This window comes from Coptis chinensis, chromosome 3 (assembly GCF_015680905.1).
Source record: "Coptis chinensis isolate HL-2020 chromosome 3, ASM1568090v1, whole genome shotgun sequence".
Taxonomy (NCBI): domain Eukaryota; kingdom Viridiplantae; phylum Streptophyta; class Magnoliopsida; order Ranunculales; family Ranunculaceae; genus Coptis; species Coptis chinensis.
Window position 1 is genome coordinate 2,580,894 of NC_141458.1, and position 8,976 is coordinate 2,589,869.

Consider the following 8,976-nt stretch of genomic DNA (forward strand, 5'->3'; position numbering starts at 1 on the left):
CTGATGAAAAGTTTCATGGCTTAAAAAAAAAAAAAAAACGCGAGGTGAGGATGATGTAGAATCTCGAAGTAAGGACTTTTAAGGGAAGGAGGTGGTACAGACTTTCCACTCAACATACTTTACCTCCATGACCAACAAAGAAAGCTTTCAGCAGCTGCTGCAAATATACAACTATACGTACATATGATCTTTTTCTTTCAAATGTTGTGCCTATCAAAACCTACCTCCTCTCAAGGTTCCATGTGCTACCCTATTCTATAAATCTGTATTGTTAATACGAGATGCACATGCATGATGCTAGTTTGAGTAAAGAGTGGGACATATGACCACGATGATATCCCTAGTTTGAGTAAAAAAAACAAACCCATATATATGGGACATAAAATTTACCATATACAGTATATGTACTTTGTAGCTGTGAAAAGAAATGTTAGTATCAGATCCAAATATAAGCAAAATGATAGCAACAGTCGATCAAAATTCCAAAAACAATGGTGTTGTACTGAACTACTGATAAGCATCCAGATAATTAATGCCTACTGAACTTTTCGTGTGTACTAGCGAGGAAGCACATGCATGCACCATAAAGTCAATGTTAATTCGTCGTTAATTCGTAATCAAGCAATTAGAAAGTTAAAGCTAGTCATTGGCAAAGGGTCACACCAAAAACCTGGAATTGATTATCATAAATTACCTATCAAAATTTACCAGAAATCGTAAGAAAGAGTACAAGAAAGAGTATCTTAATAGACAAATTAAGGGCATATCCAGGGGGGCTAAAATTACACCTCCACGTAGACTCCACGTACGTGGCATTAGGATTTTATAACTTTAATTGCATACTATTGTATAGTTTAAAAATATCCACACTCTATACTCTCCAATGAAGTGTAAAAAAAAATTAGATTTTAAACTCGGACGTCACTTAAAATGACGTCTCTCTTTGACGTCCAAGTTAAAAAATTTCAAATTATGACTTTAGAACTAGAAAGGGACATGACTTAAAGTGACGTCCGAAATTTTATTTGTTCGGACGTTGGTTAAAGTGTCGCCCAAGCTATTTATCAACTGATAGCGAGACGGGAAATTCTCCACCTCTATTAACTAATAGTCTATTACTTACGGTATACTGCTCCCATTGGAAAGAGTTTTTTGACACTTAGAGTGTAAACTTTACACTCTATATGGTTTACACCCTTCATTAGAGATGCCCTAACAAGGACCCGCGTACTCTAACAAGTCTCTTAAATCCCTTTAGGAGATAATATTTTGAGGCAAATACTTCTGTGCAGATCTCAAGCATAAAATAAGGTGCATATAATGGAAATTTGGTAATTGCATGTGCATCGGTTGCAAGAAGTTTTCGTTAATAACTTGCGTTGATGATATTTCATTGAGAAATTTATGTTTTTTTTTACCAGTTAAGCTGGGGTTAAAACAGACCCCCACCTATATATAACCAAAGTTTGAATTTTACATCCACTCTAAGAGTACGGTCATTAGAGGGTGCAACATTATAAACTTGAATACCTACTAATCCCCTATTACATACTATATTGTATCCTCATTAGGAAACCCCTCAATGAGGAACAACCATTAGAGAACCAAATTAATACATCCCAACATATCCATAGCCCAGCATAGTCATAGCCCAGCATAGTCATAGCCCAACATAGCCAGGCTCCAAGTCTTTGCACAATACATCCCAACATTTATGTTTGATTGGTTGCCGGAAGAACGAACCCAAAAAATAAAAATAAAAATAAAATAAAATAAATAAAATAAATAATATATAGCTCCTAAAAAGACCTTAAATAACGACAAAATCTAAAACAACCACAACTTCACCACAAAATGATTTAAAACCTAATCATTTGTACATATGATCTACTAACCATAAAAAACATCTCTACAAAAATTCAACTCGTTTGACAATTTTTAACATTGACAAAAGATGATTGCAAAAACTAAACATTTCTGGACCGTTATATATTTTTCAAAAATGAACAACAATTTTTATCTAAGTTAGAGGATATCAAACGAGTTGAATTTTTGTAGAGATATGATGTTCCAATTCTTTATGGCTAGTAGATCATATGCACAAAAAATTAGGTTTTAAATTATTTTGTAGGTGAAATTGTGGCTGTTTTAGATTTGCTCTTTATTTAAGGTCCTTTTAGGAACTGGGCTATATATATATATATATATATATATATATAATTTTAAAAGTACATACTTATTTTAAAGTTAAAATAAGTACGTAAGTAAAACATCACATAGAAAATGAATTCAACTCTAATTTTTTGTGGGTAATACCTACATACCATAAAGACCATCTCCACAAAATTTGATCTAATTCGGAAACCTCTAATCCAGCTAAAAATTGTTGTCATCTTTAAAAAGAAATCTAACGGTCCAGAAAGTAGTATTTTTGCAATCATCTTTTGTCTAAGTTAGAGATTTCCAAATGAGTTGAAATTTTGTAGAAATAATGTTTATGATGAGTAGATGATAATCTAAAAATTAGGTTTGAATTCATTTTCTAAGTGTATATATATATATATTTCCTAAAAGAACCTTAAATAAGTACCAAATCTAAAACACCCACAATTTCACCTACAAAATGATTTATAACCTAATCTTTTGTGCATATGATCAACTAACCATAAATAACATCTCTACAAAAATTCAACTCGATCGTTTGACAATTTTTAACATTGGCAAAGGATGATTGCAAAAACTAGACATTTCTGGACTTTTATATATATTTTCAAAAGTGGAAAACAATGTTATCTAAGTTAGAGGATATCAAACGAGTTGAATTTTTGTAGAGATACTCTTTATGGTTAGTAGATCATATGCACAAAAGATTAGATTATAAATCATTTTGTAGGTGAAGTTGTGAATATATATATATATATATATATATATATATATATATATATATATATAGTCCGACTCCTAAAATGACCTTAAATAAGTATCCAAATCTAAAACATTCACAACTTCACCTACAAAATGATTTAAATCCTAATATTTTGTGTATATGATCTACTAACTATAAAGAATATCTCTATAAAAATTCAACTCGTTTTAACACTGGCAAAAGATGATTGCAAAAACTAGACATTTCTGAACCTTTATATATATATTTCAAAAGTGGAAAACAATTTTATCTAAGTTAGAGGATATCAAACGAGTTAAATTTTTGTAGAGATGTTCTTTATGGTTAGTAGATCATATGCACAAAAGATTAGGGTTTAAATCATTTTGTAGGTAAAGTTGTGGGTGTTTTAGATTTGGTACTTATTTAAGGTTCTTTTAGGAGCCGGGCTGTATATATATATATCGGGCTGGCTACGTCGACATACAGAAATGACATACGGAATTGACATACGCAATACTACCTACCTACATAATAAACTAAAAGCTGATTTTATGGAGATGTGATCTCCACAACATGGAGATCATCTCCACAAAAATTAGCTCCTTTGAACATGTTTAACCCTACTAAAAATTGAGTTCAAATTATAAATTTATCTGACGGTCTAAAATTTTTAATACTCTTTTGACACTCTTTTGACAAAACTAGACACATCCGATTGAGCTGATTTTTTGTGGAGATACTATCCATGGTAGGGATATAATATCTACCAAAAATCAACTCTTAGAGTAATGTGCAAGTCTGCTTTTGGATTGCGTATGTCAATTCCGTATGTCATTTCTGTATGTCGTCGTAGAGCTCTCTATATATATATAGGGAGGGATAGAAGCACATTCATTATGCGCACATTATAGCCACATTTTCGACATACAAATGAATTAAGGCCTAGTTTTTTGTAGAAATGATCTCCCCACCATGAAGATTATCTTCACAAAAAAACATAATATATAGATATGTCTAATCACATAAAAATTAGTGTTCATTTGTGTTCATTTTTAAACTTTTCATCTAACGGTCTAAAATTTTTGTGAGCATGTTCTAATGTTATACTTTTTTGAATGAGCTTAATTTTTGTAAGCATGTTCTCTATGGTAGGGAGATCATATCGATCTACAAAAAATAAGCCCTTAATTCAATTTTTAAGTCCATAATTTTGTTTGGATTCATTTACAATTTGACTATAATGTGTGCATAAAAATATCTCTATATATAAAAGTAACTTTGGAAATGTACGTTTTATATTTTATTCGTCAATTATGAGATTTATACATAATGAGTAGTTGATTGAGGCCAATAAAAAACAGTAGTTGATTGGTACTATTAAAATGAATATGTTGAAAAAAAAAATGAATGCGAGTCTCGTACGTGTTATTATGTTTGGCTTGGTAAAACTCATTATCATTTACAATGAAAAAGCTTCAATTCGAATTCTACTAAAATAAACCCTTAAATAAATGAATTGGCACTAGCAAGCTAATAGTATTCATACAAAAGCCCATGTCATGGATTCTTTGTCTTCAGGCCGGGATCATAGATTCACTTGGAAAATAAATTAAATCAAAGATTCAAAGATCCTCTATAAATGTAGGACAGATTAATTTCTTTTCCAAGTTGTATCCTTAGGGTGTGTTTGGAAAATTGGAATTGAAAATATAATTCCAAAACTTACAATTTCAAGTAGTTAAAATAATTATGGAAATTTTCCATAGATTTTGGGGATTTGAGATTTCTATTCCAAAGAATAAAAGTTGCCAAACAGGTCTCTTAATTTTCAAAAAATATATTATGAATTTCACCCTAAAATCCTAGTTGCCAAACACACCCTTAATGTTTTTATAGTTTCCTTTCTTCTTCTTTCTCCGCACTGGTGACCGAGTTGCATTAAGAGCCATCTTATATAAATCTTCAAGTTCTACGTAAAATTAGATTGTTTTTATGTACACCCGTTCAATCAGTACACTTATACACACTAATCAGTACACTTATACACACTGAATATTTATAGATATATAACAAGATATAGTATAGTAGTATACTAGCTAGCTAGCTTAATTATGTTCCAATCTTTTTTGGGTCAAGTCTATGAGCATGTTTTAGATCCGTTGTTCAAGTAACAGCCATACAAGGGTTCTGCACCTTAAGCACTTATCCATGAACTTGTAAACTGATGTCATAATGTGCATAAATAAATAGGACTATGAATTTGTTTTTTATTTTTTGTTTTGTTTAGGTTGATGTCTGACGCTTGTTTAAAAATTGAGAGTAAAAGAAATGAAAGAGAACTTACTGGTTTGTTATAGGTGATTAGAATCATATAAACTCACCGGTTGGGTTTTTTCCAGTCAAGCTTATGATGACTTTTGGCAGGCTGGTGAGTTGAGAGATAGGGAAATGGACCTCAAGCCCCAGATCACAAATTTAATTGACAAAGGTAAAGAGAAAACCAAGGTAGAGAGTGAGGCAAGTAATTCAGGTCTTGTCGTGACAGAAGTTGACATACAACATATTGTGTCTTCATGGACTGGAATCCCAGTTGAAAAAGTATCAAGTAATGAGTCTGAAAAACTCCTCAAGATGGAAGACACACTCCACCAAAGAATCATTGGTCAGGATGAAGCTGTCAAAGCTATTAGCCGTGCCATCCGCCGAGCCCGTGTTGGGCTGAAGAATCCAAATCAGCCTATCGCGAGTTTCATATTTTCAGGTCCAACCGGTGTTGGAAAGTCGGAGCTGGCGAAAATGTTGGCTACCTATTACTTTGGTTATGAGGAAGCCATGATTCGGCTTGATATGAGTGAGTTTATGGAGAGGTATGTCTCCAAGCTGATTGGTTCACCACCGGCACCTGTTATGTCGGGCTACACTAAGGGTGGTCGACCATCTTCTTGAAGCCGCTCACCACCGCCCTATAATGTGGTCCTTTTTGACGAGATAGAGAAGGCTCACCCCGATGTCTTCAATATGATGCTTCAGATTCTGGAAGATGGTAGGTTGACAGATAGCAAGGGACGGACTGTTGATTTTAAAAATACGCTACTGATAATGACCTCCAAGGAGAGTTCAGTCTACTTAACAAGTCAAAGTTTAATTGAGGTGGATTCTATGCTCATGATCTCTAAATTTTCCTTTCCAATAGGTTTAAAGTATCACCAACTACAATGGAATGACATTTGCAACGACGCCACATAATCAAGAATGTCTCAAGAACCAGAACAAATTGTCAGGTTGGATAATAAGGTAGAAGAGCCAAATATACTATAACTTTCTTAAAAGTAGCATAGTGATAAAAAGGTGTATATGATCGATTTTTGATGAATTTTCAAGGTGCGTGTGGTGTGGTTGTTTGGCCTAGGCAAGCATTGCGACTATCTATTCACAACGACTTGGGTTTTATGACTTAGTTGCGCTACTTTTTATAATAAGAATTGGGGGTGTTCTTTTTATCTTTATAATCATTATTTTGGGAAGGCCAAAAATTGGGCTATTTTATGTTTCTTTCTTCATAATCAGTGTAATCACTTTTATTTAATTTGCTTTATATATTGTTGCACTATCACTAACTGTTTCCCATGTACAGTTTCGTTGAACACACTACGTCCTTTAAAATTCATTGGACATGGATGGAGAGGTGATCGAATTGTGGTACATGTTCAGGTATGTCTATAGTTAAGATCAAATTTGATAAGCATATTACTTACACATTTCAAATTCATTCCACACACAAGTAGATGTCTTGATCTCCTACACAATATACATTGTTTGTCAAATTGCTTGAGCTATTTGATTGTTAACCGTTGCATTTAGTGGTTCAAGTGCTTATTGTTGCATGACCGTAATACTCTAATGTAGTTGCATAGGCTATATTATATGGTTGTTAAGGGTTTTTTTTCCAAAAAAATGAGAAAGAATGTTTTAGTAGCTTATATAACGTCACAAATTCGTTATTCTTTCTAGATGGCTGCGTTTTAATGGTGACTTTTTATTTAGGTTTGATTCAATGTGTACAAACCTTCGTGGTCTACGATAATATGGAGGATATAATGTTACAATATCGTTATTCTTTCTAGATGGCTGTGACTTTTTATTAGGGTTTGATTAAATGTGAACAAACCTTAGTGGTCTAGAATAATATGGAGGATGGCAATACACCCAAGACTTGCAGGTATGGCAATGGATACTGTTCCTATGTCATTAGATGCAAATGTAAAGACAGTTGAATTGAAACTTGCATCAAGTTCCATTATTAAGGATATGTTAAAATGTGGGGACTTTGGCCACTACACTGGAGATATGGTTGCTTGTGATGACAAGCATTGCTTACAAACAAAATGCAAACTGGGCATCAAGAGGTGGATACAACATGCTTTGACTTTAACCAGCGAAACTACAAAAGATCAGGATGGAGATCAAGCTGCCCAAGTAGCTTTGTTGAAATAAATTCGGATAGGGCATCATTAGGTAACCCAGTGGCCCAGCTGGTGCAGGGGTGATATACAGGAATGAGGGGCGGGTTATGCGAGCACCTACTTGCAGGTTGCCAAAGAGTTCAAGTTACTTTGTTGAATGCTGGGTCATCCTTTCAGCGTATTTAGAGAGCAATGGAGCAAGGATCTCTTAAAATGGATTGAATCAATCCATAACCTATACAAACTTTGGGCGTTGAGATGCAAAAAGACACGAGCTATGCAAATTTCATAGAAGACACTATGGTTAAATATGGAGCAGCTTAACTCTCCTCTTGATAACTATATTCATATTCTCTTCAATAAGAGCAATAGAATGTGAACATAGTTTCTTTAATACTTTCTAGCAAAATACACGTGTTGTGCAGATGACAAATAAATGTTTTAAAAAAAGTACGCTAACATCCGTTTGTGTTTTAAGTTTTTTTTTCTAAATTCTTTTATAAAATTATGTTACAGTTATCAATTACTCGATTATAAATAAATTTTGTTGAAGACCCTATCTTATATGGCAAATATACGAAGTGAAGAATAACTGCTTTGTCAAAATCTTTGTAAGAAAAATACAATAATTACTCCCTCGGTAGAGATGTGGAAATGAAAAGAGAAAGAAAAATACAAACACGCTTCTATGAATATAAGCAAATCCCTTAAGAGTAACACTTGAGATCCTTGATTGAACTGCATTACTTTTAAGGCTCTGCAAAACATATAAAAGTTGGTTTAGAAACCATGTTATTGAAATTTAAAAGCTCGTCAAAGTCTCATAATTGTCGATGCGCTGAAGTCTAATAATTGCCAATGCACTGGAGCAAACAGAGTTTGTCAAAAACCAAGATTGCACTAAAGCTTTTGCACAAACCTTGCGTTGGACAAACAACCATAGTTCTACATAATGTTCACTACAGGCTGGGATAACATAGCCATCACATTCAAATTTGTATGTACTTTAAGTTTCTCCAAAGTTGCGCATCATAATCAAAAGAAACATTTTCTTGGAAAACTTGCAATGTATCAAATCCAAATTGCTATTTCATTGTTTAAACAGGGACAATGTCAGAATGAGAATTTTGCCTAAAGTGAAAAGGCAATAAGCCAATAACAACGTACCTACGGAAGTACTCAACAGGGAAAAAAACCAAGTAAGATGGTTCTCTTGTCCTCTATTGAAACACATGATAACATTACCAATATGTAGTGAAGTAATTTGACCAAACACGTCAAACATAGATGGAATGGGTCTCCTTAAGGGATGGATATCTAGAAGTACATATAGTTATACCAGGCGTACATTGAGATAAAATTGTACAATATCTTGGCACCAACGCCTGAGTATTTTCGACCACCACACTGAAGAAGGCTTCAGAGCTGCAACTATTATCACTACCCACTGACAAAAAAGAGGTTCTCATCACTTACTAAAAAACAGTATTCAAGATTCATAAGGCAACGTTCAGGCTATACATTTCAAAGTTTTAAATAGAAAGAAAGTAGACATTCTCTTGTATCTCAAAGTACTTAAGTTCAGCTTTTGACCCTGCTCAATTTTCAAGCGATAGATATGCACCT

The 8,976-nt window shown here is 33.4% G+C and overlaps 1 pseudogene; it reads left to right on the plus strand.

Moving 5' to 3' along the window:
* Nucleotides 1-4,636: 4,636 nt before the first annotated feature.
* Nucleotides 4,637-5,833, plus strand: LOC147507234 (ATP-dependent Clp protease ATP-binding subunit ClpA homolog CD4B, chloroplastic pseudogene; annotated as a pseudogene).
* Nucleotides 5,834-8,976: the final 3,143 nt, after the last annotated feature.